The sequence below is a fragment of the Arachis hypogaea genome, chromosome 11 (assembly GCF_003086295.3).
Source record: "Arachis hypogaea cultivar Tifrunner chromosome 11, arahy.Tifrunner.gnm2.J5K5, whole genome shotgun sequence".
In the NCBI taxonomy this organism is placed as follows: domain Eukaryota; kingdom Viridiplantae; phylum Streptophyta; class Magnoliopsida; order Fabales; family Fabaceae; genus Arachis; species Arachis hypogaea.
The window spans coordinates 114,584,469-114,597,552 of NC_092046.1; positions in this window are offsets into that span (position 1 = coordinate 114,584,469).

Sequence of the window (13,084 nt, forward strand, 5' to 3'; positions counted from 1 at the left end):
TCAAAACAATTGTTCTTATGGAGGAGGGCCACTTGAAGACCCTAACCAACACTTGTCCACCTTCTTGAGGATTTGTGACACTGTCAAAACCAATGGTGTGCACCCCGACAGTTACAAGCTACTGCTATTTCCATTTTCTCTCAGAGACAAAGCCACTCAATGGTTGGAATCCTTCCCAAGAGACAGCATTAACAATTGGGATGATCTAGTAACCAAGTTCCTTGCCAAGTTCTACCCACCTCAAAGAGTTATTAGATTGAAGACTGAAGTGCAAACATTCACTCAAATGGATGCTGAACCCTTGTATGAGGCATGGGAACGATACAAAGCTCTAATCAGGAAGTGTCCACCGGAAATGTTTAGTGAGTGGGACAGATTGCAAAATTTCTATGAAGGCTTGACACTGAAATCTCAAGAGGCTTTGGATTATTCAGCAGGAGGCTCTTTACAACTAATGAAAACTACAGAGGAAGCCCAAAATCTCATTGATATGGTGGCCAACAACCATTATTTCTTTGCTCACCAAAGACAACGCCAACCCTCACAAAGGAAAGGAGTGATGGATTTGGAAGGAGTGGACTCAATTCTAGCTCAAAACAAAATGATGCAGCAGCAGATTCAGCAACAATTTGAGCAAATGGCCAAAAGAATTGATGACCTACAAGTAGCAGCAGTGAATGCCACAAGCCAACCAACAACTCCTTGGGGGCAGAATGAGGAGAACCAAGAAGAACAACAGCAAGAATAAGTCCAGTACATGCATAACCAAAATTCTGGGCCAAATGAAGCCTATGGTGACACCTACAATCCATCCTGGAAGAACCACCCAAACCTCAGATGGGGGGATAATCACAACCAGAACTAACAACCATGGTAGAGGAACTCAAATCAAAACACTTCAAGAAACAACCAAAACCACAACCAGCAGCAAACTAACCAAAACCCTTACAGAAAACCCCAAAACAATTACCCCAACTCCAACCATTATCCATCCAATAACCAACCCACTAACCAAAACACTTACCATCAACCATCAACACCCCATAACCAAGCAATTTCACATGACTCTCAGAGAATCACCAACCTGGAAATGTTAATGGAAAAGATGATGAAGCACCAAGAAATAACAACGAAGAACCAGGAAGCCTCTATGAAGAATATGGAGAGGCAAATTGGCCAGCTCTCTAAACACCTTGCAACAGAAAGACCATCAAGTTCCCTACCAAGTGACACAATTCCAAATCCTAAGGAAGAGTGCAAGGCGATACAGTTAAGAAGTGGGAGAACATTGATGAGCAACAATGACACCACAAAGAAACAAGTGGAGAACAGCAAAAGGCCAATAGAGAAGGAAAAGCCAACACAGGCAGAGGAAGCCAATGATCAAGATGTGATGCCAAACAAGAGCACTGAGAAGCAAAGAAGGAAAGAAGACCAACCAACCACTTCACAAAAGGAAGAAGAAGAAGCGATTCAGGGACAGCAGCAAGTGGGAAAGAGCGTTACACCTCCACTGCCATACCCTTAGAGGTTCAGCAAAGAGACTAAGGACCAACACTTTCATAAGTTCCTTGAAACTTTCAAGAAGCTGGAGATCAACATTCCCTTGGCTGAAGCACTTGAGCAAATGCCCCTGTATGCCAAGTTCTTGAAGGAGCTTATCAACAAAAAGAGGAGTTGGCTTGAGAAGGAAACTGTGCTACTCACCGAGGAATGCAGTGCTGTGATTCAAAGGGGCATTCCACAAAAACTCAAGGATCCAGGAAGCTTTGTAGTCTCATGCACCATTGGCAGAATAGTTCTCAACAAAGCTCTCTATGACCTTAGTGCCAGTATCAACTTAATGCCTCTCTCAATGATGAGAAAGCTTGCCATAGAAGAACTTAAATCCACCAGGATGTCATTGGTCATGGCTGATAGATCAATCAAAACACCCAATGGAATTGTGGAGAACCTGTTGGTGAAGGTTGGGGAGTTTATTTTCCCAGCAGATTTTGTGATTTTGGATACTGAAGAGGAAGGAAACAATTTAATCATTTTGGGAAGGCCATTTCTAGCCACAGCAAGAGCCATCATTGATGTAGAAAAAGGAGAGATGATCTTCAGGGTCCACAATGAACAAATGGTCATAAACGTTTTCAAGTCAATGCAACACATTCCTGAGCAAGCGGATTATATGAGAGTGGATATGATAGAGAGCTTGGTGGAAGAAATGCTGGAAGATAATCCTCAAGAGACAATAGAGGAACAAGTAGCCGAGATTTCTATTGAACAAGAGGAAAAACAAGACAAGAAGGATGAAGTACGAAAACAAGAACTGAAGCCATTACCCACTCATCTCAAATATGCATTTCTGGGCACATCAGAGAGCTTCCCAGTAATCATCAATTCATCTTTGACAAAAAAAGAAGAAGGAGAACTTCTTGATGTACTCAAAGCTCACAAAGATGCTTTAGGATGGACCATTAACGACCTGAAAGGCATCAGCCCTGCAGTGTGTATGCATAAGATCCTTTTGGAGGACAACTCGAAACCAGTGGTTCAACCTCAAAGAAGGCTAAATCCCACAATGAAGGAAGTTGTCCAGAAGGAAGTAATGAAGTTATGGAATGTAGGGATAATCTTCCCAATATCTGATAGCTCATGGGTGAGCCCGGTCCAAGTTGTACCAAAGAAAGGAGGAATGACGGTCATCACCAATGAGAAGAATGAGTTAATCCCTACTAGAACAGTGACTGGGTGGAGGATGTGCATAGACTATAGAAGATTGAATGATGCCACCAGGAAAGATCATTTTCCTCTCCTATTCATTGATCAGATGCTGGAAAGATTGGCCGGCCATGCCTATTATTGCTTCTTGGACGGATATTCTGGGTACAATCAAATCGTAGTGGACCCCAAGGACCAAGAGAAGACTGCCTTCACATGTCCATTTGGAGTTTTTGCATACAGGAGGATGCCATTTGGGATATGCAATGCCCCAGCCACATTTCAGAGGTGTATGCTTTCCATTTTCTCCGATATGGTCGAAAAGTTTTTAGAGGTCTTCATGGATGACTTTTCTGTTTTTGGTGATAATTTCAACGCTTGCCTGAACCATCTAACTCTTGTCTTGAAACGGTGCCAAGAAACTAATTTGGTTTTGAACTGGGAGAAGTGCCATTTCCTGGTACCCGAGGGGATTGTTCTTGGTCATAAAGTTTCAAAAAAAGGGATAGAGGTTGACAAGGCAAAGGTTGAGATCATAGAAAAACTCCCTCCACCAACTAATGTGAAATCTGTTAGAAGTTTCTTGGGGCATGCAGGATTTTATAGAAGGTTTATCAAGGATTTCTCTAAGATAGCCAAACCTTTGAGTAATCTGCTGATGATTGATAATCCTTTTGTCTTTGATGAAACTTGCCAGAATGCCTTTGAAACTTTAAAAAACAGACTCACAACAGCACCAATCATCACACCCCCGAATTGGGAACTACCGTTTGAACTTATGTGTGATGCAAGTGACATTGCAATTGGTGCTGTACTTGGACAAAAGAAGGGAAACTTGCATCATGTCATATATTATGCAAGTAAGGTTTTGAATGAGGCTCAAAAAAATTACACCACAACAGAAAAGGAGTTGCTGGCTGTAGTTTATGCATTTGATAAGTTTAGATCATACTTGATAGGATCCAAAATTATAGTTTATACTGACCATGCTGCTCTTAAGTATTTAATGACAAAACAGGATGCTAAACCTAGACTCATCAGGTGGGTATTACTCCTATAAGAGTTTGAAATTGAAATTAAAGACAGGAAAGGCAGTGAAAATCAAGTTGCTGATCACTTGTCAAGGCTGCCACAAGAAACAATTCAAGAAGCATCTCATCCAGTGAATGAAAATTTTCCGGATGAACACCTCTTGCAGATTCAACAAGCTCCTTGGTTTGCAGACATTGCAAACTATAAGGTTGGAAGGAAAATCCCTAAGGAATTCACCAAGCAACAAACAAAGAAATTGCTCAATAAAGTAAAGAAATTTCTATCGGATGAACCATTTTTATTCAGAAGGTGTTCAAATGGAGTGATAAGGAAATGTGTCCCTGAGAGTGAAATGAGCAACATTTTGTGGCACTGTCATGGCTTTGCCTATGGAGGACATTTTGGACCTGAAAGAACAGTAGCCAAGGTGCTTCAAAGTGGATTTTATTGGCCGACCATCTTTAAGGATTCCAGAGAGTTTGTTCATCAATGTAACGAATGCCAAAAAGCTGGGGGTTTGACAAGAAGGAATGAGATGCCTCAAAACTATATCTTGGAAGTAGAGCTGTTTGATCTTTGGGGTATTGATTTCATGGGCCCATTCCCTCCATCTTACTCTTTCAAGTACATCTTGGTAGCAGTAGAATATGTTTCAAAATGGGTGGAAGCCATAGCCACAACCACGTGTGATGCACAAATTGTCCTTCAATTTTTAAAGAAACACATATTCACTAGGTATGGAGTACCTAGGGGACTGGTGAGTGATGGTGGTGGTCACTTTTGCAATAAACAGATGGAAAAACTACTTCATAAGTATGGAGTGATACATAAAGTGGCTACACCTTATCACCCACAGACCAATGGTCAGGCAGAACTTGCCAATAGGGAGCTGAAGAGGATTTTGGAGAAGACAGTAGGGGCTACTAGAAAGGATTGGGCTAGAAAGCTAGAAGATGCACTTTGGGCATACAGGACGGCATTCAAGACACCTATTGGGAAATCTCCCTTTCAACTACTGTATGGCAAATCTTGTCACCTCCCTGTAGAGCTTGAACTTAAAGCTTTTTGGGCCACTAAACTCCTCAACCTTGATTCCCAGGCTGCAGGAGAGAAAAGGTTGTTACAACTAAATGAGTTGGATGAATTCAGGCTAGAAGCTTATGAGAGTGCTCAGATACATAAGGAGAGAGCCAAGAGGTGGCATGATAAGAAGATCATAAAGAAGGAGTTCAAGCCAGGACAGTAAGTACTCCTGTATAACTCAAGGCTTAAAATCTTCCCTGGCAAACTTAAGTCTAAGTGGACTGGCCCATATTTGGTGACAAAGGTTTTTCCTTATGGAAGCCTTGAATTGCAAGATGAAGCAACAAAGAGTCATTTCATAGCAAATGGTCACAGAGCAAAGCCCTACCTAGGAGGACAATGGGACAAGGAGAAGGAAGTCCAGAATCTGAGCTGAACAAGCATAGAGAATGTCAAGCTAATGACAATAAAGAAGCGCTTGTTGGGAGGCAACCCAACCTGAGGTAATTGTTTTCATAGCTTTTTCAATAAAAATGTTGAATAATTAAGTATGTATTGCAAGGAGCTAAGTTTGGTGTTGTACACCAAAACAATTTAAAGGAGAATGAAGGATTCTAAGTTTGGTGTTCCATCAAAATCTCATTTAAAAACATACTCTCACCTCTTGCATAATGATAGCTCCAAGCAATCAGACAAATTATTCAACTAGTTAATTGCTTCTTAGTTTTGGTTCCATAACCTTTAGCAAGGCCAAAAGAATTTATAAATGTACAACCTGTTGCATTAGAGACAGTGGCAAGGAATTAAGTTTGGTGTTCCCACACTAAATTAAATCCAAAAGCCACACTCAATTCATGCAGACTAACCAGTCACCTAAGGGCTTGAGAAGCAAGCAACTTTTGAGAATTGTGCAGGGAACTAACCACCAGTTGAAGACATTATGCATCATAACTCAAAAGGGGCACAACAGAAGGAAGGACAAAGGAACTGCAAACCAATAGGTTGTATCTATACTTAACTCTTGCTGTTGAGAAATGCTTTGACTTATGTCTTGCTAAAGTGTTCATCTAGTACAAGTAGAATCACTCTTTGCAATAAGTGAGCTAGTCTACGTATGTACTTGTGTGTTTACTTTCACTTAACTAAAAGCATGCTTTGTCCCCTGCATCTTTAATTCAATAAAAGAAATGTTTGAAATGTGAAGTGAGATAGTTCTTTGTTAGCTGGGAGTACAATAATAGTAAGTGGTGGTATGTATGTGTGATTGTATGATAGCTCACTTTTAGTGAATAAAAGAACTAGACTGTCTTCTTTTAAGTAGAGAGTAGCTAACTGTCTATGAATCTCAATCAAATAAAAGTCCTTGGTTAAAAAGAAAAAGCCAAAGGTGGCAACAAAAAAAAAAAGAGAAACAAAGCTAGACACCAATAGCTTGAACCTTAGAATATATGCCTGTGGTATCTTTGTACTAGGATCTGCTTGGATTATTAAGTTCTTTGGAGTGCGTCAACACTTGGTGCCTTGGGTTAACTAACCCGGGATCATCAACTGAAAGTCCACTATCAAGAGCAACCTAACTACAAGGCATTTAGTAACCCAAAGAGGTGCTGGGCATCAATGCTCTAAGAAGGAATGTGAGCCAAGTGTCTATAGTGAATAATGTGTCAAGCATAAAGAAAGAAAAGAGCTTGTTACACATGACACTGAACTAGAGCTTATAAAAAAAATAATAATCAAGGACAAAGGAATAATGAGAGGTCATAGTAGTGTGTTGCTTGATACTTGGAGGAGGCTTTCTAAGCCTAAATGTCAATAAGAAGTGAGTATTTACATATCTACATAAAACCCCATGAGCTACCAATAATACTCTGCTAGCATAAACATCCTCTCCCATTTCATTCTTTCTTCTCAATAATTCCTTTCTTGCTTGGGGACAAGCAAGCTTTAAGTTTGGTGTTGTGATGACAAGTCATCTTAGCCTAGTTTCACTAGTCTTTTTCTTTTGTTTTCAATAGATTTTATGCACTTTCTTGAGCCATAAGTAAGCCAATTAGGTAGAATTTCATGTTTCCTTTGATTCAATCAACCATGGATAAATTAATGCATTTTCATGAGATTTTGTGCTATAATTGTCATATATTATGAAAGAGAAACAATCTCATGATTTGGAGCATAGCTTTGATGTTTTTGATTGATTGATGATAGGTGAAAAGAGCTTTGAAGAGGGTTGAAGAAAGAAGGAATGGCAAAGAGCAAGAGAGGACAAAAAGCTTGAGCCAAAGTTTGCCTCAAACTTTAGCTCAAACGTGAGGAAGAGCTTGACTTCACCCTGGAGGCATCAAAAGCTTGCGCTAACGTTTGCCTCAAACTTTGAGTCAAACGTTGGCGCCACAAAAAGAAGACCCAGGGAGCAAAAAGCTTGCGCCAACGTTTGCCTCAAACTTTGAGTCAAACGTTGGCGCCACAAAAAGAAGACCCAGGGAGCAAAAAGCTTGCACCAACGTTTGCCTCAAACTTTGAGGTCAAACGTTGGCGCCATTTGAGTATGAAGAAGAGTCCCTGATTGAAGGCTTGATTAAGCCACGTTTGCGCCAACGTTTGCCTCAAACGTTGGGCCAAACGTTTGCCAAAGGACATGCAAGGGAGGATCCACGTTTGAGCTCAAGTTTGACCTCAAACTTTGAGCCAAACGTGAATGACAGCACGGGAGGCAATCTGCTACAAAAAGCTTGAGTCAAAGTTTGCCTCAAACTTTGACTCAAGCTTTAATGGTTCATGGCCCGGTTCTGACCTGGTTCACAAGTGGGTTTCTTTCCAACTCCAAGGGCAATCAACAGAGGCTTCTGTCAACCCAATTCCATCAAGAGCAAGGGCCAAATTCAAGGCTTGAAGATCATTTGAAGAGAGTGTATAAATAGCTTTCAAATGATCTTCAAGCCTTGAATTGGACCCTTGCTCTTGATGGAATTGGGTTGACAAAAGCCTCTGTTGATTGCCCTTGGAGTTAGAAAGAAACCCATTTGTGAACCGGGTCAGAACCGGGCCATGAACCATTAAAGCTTGAGTCAAAGTTTGAGGCAAACTTTGACTCAAGCTTTTTGTAGCAGATTGCCTCCCGTACTGTCATCCACGTTTGGCTCAAAGTTTGAGGTCAAACTTGAGCTCAAACGTGGATCCTCCCTTGCATTTCCTTTGGCCAACGTTTGGCCCAACGTTTGAGGCAAACGTTGGCGCAAACGTGGCTTAATCAAGCCTTCAATCAGGGACTCTTCTTCATACTCAAATGGCGCCAACGTTTGACCTCAAAGTTTGAGGCAAACGTTGACGCAAGCTTTTTGCTCCCTGGGTCTTCTTTTTGTGGCGCCAACGTTTGACTCAAAGTTTGAGGCAAACGTTGGCGCAAGTTTTTTGCTCCCTGGGTCTTTCTTCTTTTGCTCTGAGGGTGCCAACGTTTGACCTCAAGTTTGAGGCAAATGTTGGCGCAAACTTTTGATGCCTCCAGGGTGAAGTCAAGCTCTTCCTCACGTTTGAGCTAAAGTTTAAGGCAAACTTTGGCTCAAGCTTTTTGTCCTCTCTTGCTCTTTGCCATTCCTTTTTCTTCAACCCTCTTCAAAGCTCTTTTCACCTATCATCAATCAATCAAAAACATCAAAGCTATGCTCCAAATCATGAGATTGTTTCTCTTTCATAATATATGACAATTATAGCACAAAATCTCATGAAAATGCATCAATTTATCCATGGTTGATTGAATCAAAGGAAACATGAAATTCTACCCAATTGGCTTACTTATGGCTCAAGAAAGTGCATAAAATCAATTGAAAACAAAAGAAAAAGACTAGTGAAACTAGGCTAAGATGACTTGTCATCACAACACCAAACTTAAAGCTTGCATGTCCCCAAGCAAGTACTGAGTTTATTGAGAAGAAAGAATGAAATGGGAGAGGATGTTTATGCTAGTAGAGTATTATTGGTAGCTCATGGGGTTTTATGTAGATATGTAACTACTCACTTCTTATTGACATTTAGGCCTAGAAAGTCTCATCCAAGCATCAAGCAACACACTGCTATGACCTCTCATTATTCCTTTGTCCTTGGTTACTATTTTTTTTATAAGCTTTACCTTTGTGTCATGTGTAACAAGCTCTTTTCTTTATTTATGCTTGACACATTATTCACTATAGACACTTGGCTCACATTCCTTCTTAGAACATTGATGCCCAGCACCTCTTTGGGTTACTAAATGCCTTGTAGTTAGGTTGCTCTTGATAGTGGACTTTCAGTTGATAATCCCGGGTTAGTTAACCCAAGTTACCAAGTGTTGATGCACTCCAAAGAACTTAATAATCCAAGCAGATCCTAGTACAAAGACACCACAGGCATATATTCTAAGGTTCAAGCTATTGGTGTCTAGCTTTATTTCTTTTTTTTCTTTTGTTCTGTTGCCACCTTTGGCTTTTTCTTTTCTCTTTTTGTTTTTCTTTTTAACCAAGGACTTTTATTTGATTGAGATTCATAGACAGTGAGCTACTCTCTACTTAAAAGGAGACAGTCTAGTTCTTTTATTCACTAAAAGTGAGCTATCATACAATCACACATACATACCACCACTTACTATTATTGTACTACCAGCTAGCAAAGAACTATCTCACTTCACATTTCAATAATTTCTTTTAATGAATTAAAGATGCAGGGGACAAAGCATGCTTTTAGTTAAGTGAAAGTAAACACACAAGTACATACATAGACTATCTCACTTATTGCAAAGAGTGATTCTACTTGTACTAGATGAACACTTTAGCAAGACATAAGTCAAAGCATTTCTCAACAGCAAGAGTTAAGTATAGATACAACCTATTGGTTTGCAGTTCCTTTGTCCTTCCTTCTGTTGTGCCCCTTTTGAGTTATGATGCATAATGTCTTCAACTAGTGGTTAGTTTCCTGCACAATTTTCAAAAGTTGCTTGCTTCTCAAGCCCTTAGGTGACTGGTTAGTCTGCATGAATTGAGTGTGGCTTTTGGATTTAATTTGGTGTGGGAACACCAAACTTAATTCCTTGCCACTGTCTCTAATGCAACAGGTTGTACATTTATAAATTCTTTTGGCCTTGCTAAACGTTATGGAACCAAAACTAAGAAGCAATTAACTAGTTAAATAATTTGTCTGATTGCTTGGAGCTATCATTATGCAAGAGGTGATAGTATGCTTTTAAATGAGATTTTGGTGGAACACCAAACTTAGAATCCTTCATTCTCCTTTAAATTATTTTGGTGTACAGCACCAAACTTAGCTCCTTGCAATACATACTTAATTATTCAACATTTTTATTGAAAAAGCTATGAAAAGAAAATTACCTCAGGTTGGGTTGCCTCCCAACAAGCGCTTCTTTATTGTCATTAGCTTGACATTGATCCCCTTAGGGTGGTTGATGACTGTAGTGCCTCAACTTGTCCCCCCTGACTGTGATCCTCTTCTTTGTTCCTTGATGTTCAATTTCAGAATGCTCTAATGAGGGTATATTGCTGACATTGTAGGAATCATCAGTCTGTTGGCTTGCTCCCAGTTGTTGATAGATCAATTGCACTTTATCACCTTTGGAGAGCCCTTCTGTTGGAATCTTTTTATTCTTCCAACCCCTTTTTATTTTCTTCTTGTGTTTCTTCCTTCCTTTTGTTGACCTTTTTTCTTTGGCCGTAGGTTTACCTTGGAGATTTCTCTTCTTAGTGGCTAACACTACAATGTCCTCTTGAACTTCTTCATTATTTTGCACAATCTCTTTCTCTTTTTGACTTGTTGTATCATCTATCTCTTGCTTGGGAGGGCAGCTGTTGTCTGTCTTGTTGATTCCCTCCTTCCATTGTAGATTTTCTTTGTCATTTTCTGTACCATCCTTCTTTTTATGATTGAATTGTGTTTTTGGCAGTACACTCAGAGTGACACTCTCATCATGCATCCTGAGGGTTAATTCTCCTTGCTCTATATCTATGATGGCTCTTGCAGTGGCTAAAAATGGCCTTCCCAAGATGATTGAATTCTTTTTTTCTTCTTCAGTGTTCAATATTACAAAGTCCGCAGGAAAAATGAACTTGTCAACCTTAACTAAAAGGTTTTCAATCACTCCTTTGGGATATACTACTGACTGGTCCACCAATTCTAAGGACATATGTATTGGTTTCACCTCCCCTATGCCAAGATTTTTCACTAAGGATGATGGAATTAAATTTATGCTTGCTCCTAAGTCACACATCCCCTTGTTGATAAGTAGATTTCCAATGGTGCAAGGTAGGAAGAAACCTCCAGGGTCTTCCACTTTGGAGGGAAGTCCTTTTCTGATGAGTGTATTGCATTCTTCAGTGAGAAGCACAGTTTTCTTCTCTTGCCAACTCCTCTTCTTGTTGATAAGTTCTTTTAAGAACTTTACATATAGGGGCATTTGCTCAAGTGCTTCAGCTAAGGGAATATTGATCTCCAACTTCTTGAAGATTTCAAGAAATTTCGGGAAGTGTTGGTCCTTAGTCTCTTTGTTGAACCTCTGGGGATATGGCAGTGGAGGTGTAATGCTCTTTTCTACTTGCTGATGTCCTTGAATTGCTTCTTCTTCTCCCTTTTGTGAAGTGGTTGGTTGGTCTTCTTTCCTTTTTTTCTTCTCAGTGCTCTTGTTTGGCATCACATTTTGATCATTGGCTTCCTCTGCGTGTGTTGGCTTTTCCTCCTCTATTGGCCTTTTGCTGTTCTCCACTTGTTTCTTTGTAGTGTCATTGTTGCTCATCAATGTTCTCCCACTTCTTAACTGTATCGCCTTGCACTCTTCCTTAGGATTTGGAATTGTGTCACTTGGCAGAGAACTTGATGGTCTTTCTGTTGCAAGGTGTTTAGAGAGCTGGCCAATTTGCCTCTCCATATTCTTCATGGGGGCTTCCTGGTTCCTTGTTGTCATTTCCTGGTGCTTCATCATCTTCTCCATTAACATTTCCAAATTAGTGATCCTCTGAGAGTCATGTGAAATTGCTTGTTATGGGGTGTTGATGGTTGATGGTAAGTGTTTTGGTTGGTGGGTTGGTTATTGGATGGATACTGGTTAGAGTTTGGGAAGTTGTTTTGGGGTTTTCTGTAAGGGTTTTGGTTAGTTTGCTGTTGGTTGTGGTTTTGGTTGTTTCTTGAAGTGTTTTGATTTGAGTTCCTCTGCCATGGTTGTTGGTTCTGGTTGTGATTATCCCCCCATCTGAGGTTTGGGTGGTTCTTCCAGGATAGATTGTAAGTGTCACCATACTCTTCATTTGGCCCAGAATTTTGGTTGTGCATGTACTGGACTTGTTCTTGCTGTTGTTCTTCCTGGTTCTCCTCATTATGCCCCCAAGGAGTTATTGGTTGGCTTGTGGCATTCACTGCTGCTACTTGTAGGCCATCAATTCTTTTGGTCATTTGCTCAAATTGTTGCTGAATTTGCTGCTGCATCATTTTGTTTTGAGCTAGGATTGAGTCCACTCCTTCCAACTCCATCACTCCTTTCCTTTGTGAGGGTTGGCGTTGCCTTTGGTAAGCAAAGAAATACTGGTTGTTGGCCACCATATCAATGAGATTTTGGGCTTCCTCTGCAGTTTTCATTAGTTGTAAAGAGCCTCCTGCTGAATAATCCAAAGCCTCTTGAGATTTCAGTGTCAAGCCTTCATAGAAATTCTACAATCTATCCCACTCACTAAACATTCCCGGTGGACACTTCCTGATTAGAGCTTTGTATCGTTTCCATGCCTCATACAAGGGTTCAGCATCCATTTGTGTGAATGTTTGCACTTCAGTCTTTAATCTAATAACTCTTTGAGGTGGGTATAAAACTTGGCAAGGAACTTGGTTACTAGATCATCCCAATTGTTGATGCTGTCTCTTGGGAAGGATTCCAACCATTGAGTGGCTTTGTCTCTGAGAAAAAATGGAAATAGCAGTAGCTTGTAACTGTCAGGGTGCACACCATTGGTTTTGACAGTGTCACAAATCCTCAAGAAGGTGGATAAGTGTTGGTTAGGGTCTTCAAGTGGCCCTCCTCCATAAGAACAATTGTTCTGAACCAAGGTGATGAGTTGTGGCTTTAGTTCAAAGTTATTTGCATTAACATTTGGAGTAAGAATGCTACTCCCACAATGTCTAGGATCTGCACATGTGTAGGAAGCTAAAACTCTCCTCTGTGGTGGATTATTGTTGTTATTGGCTGCTCCTTCAGCTCCATTTGGTGGATAAGGTGTAGCCACTTTATGTATCACTCCATACTTATGAAGTAGTTTTTCCGTCTGTTTATTGCAAAAGTGACCACCACCATCACTCACCA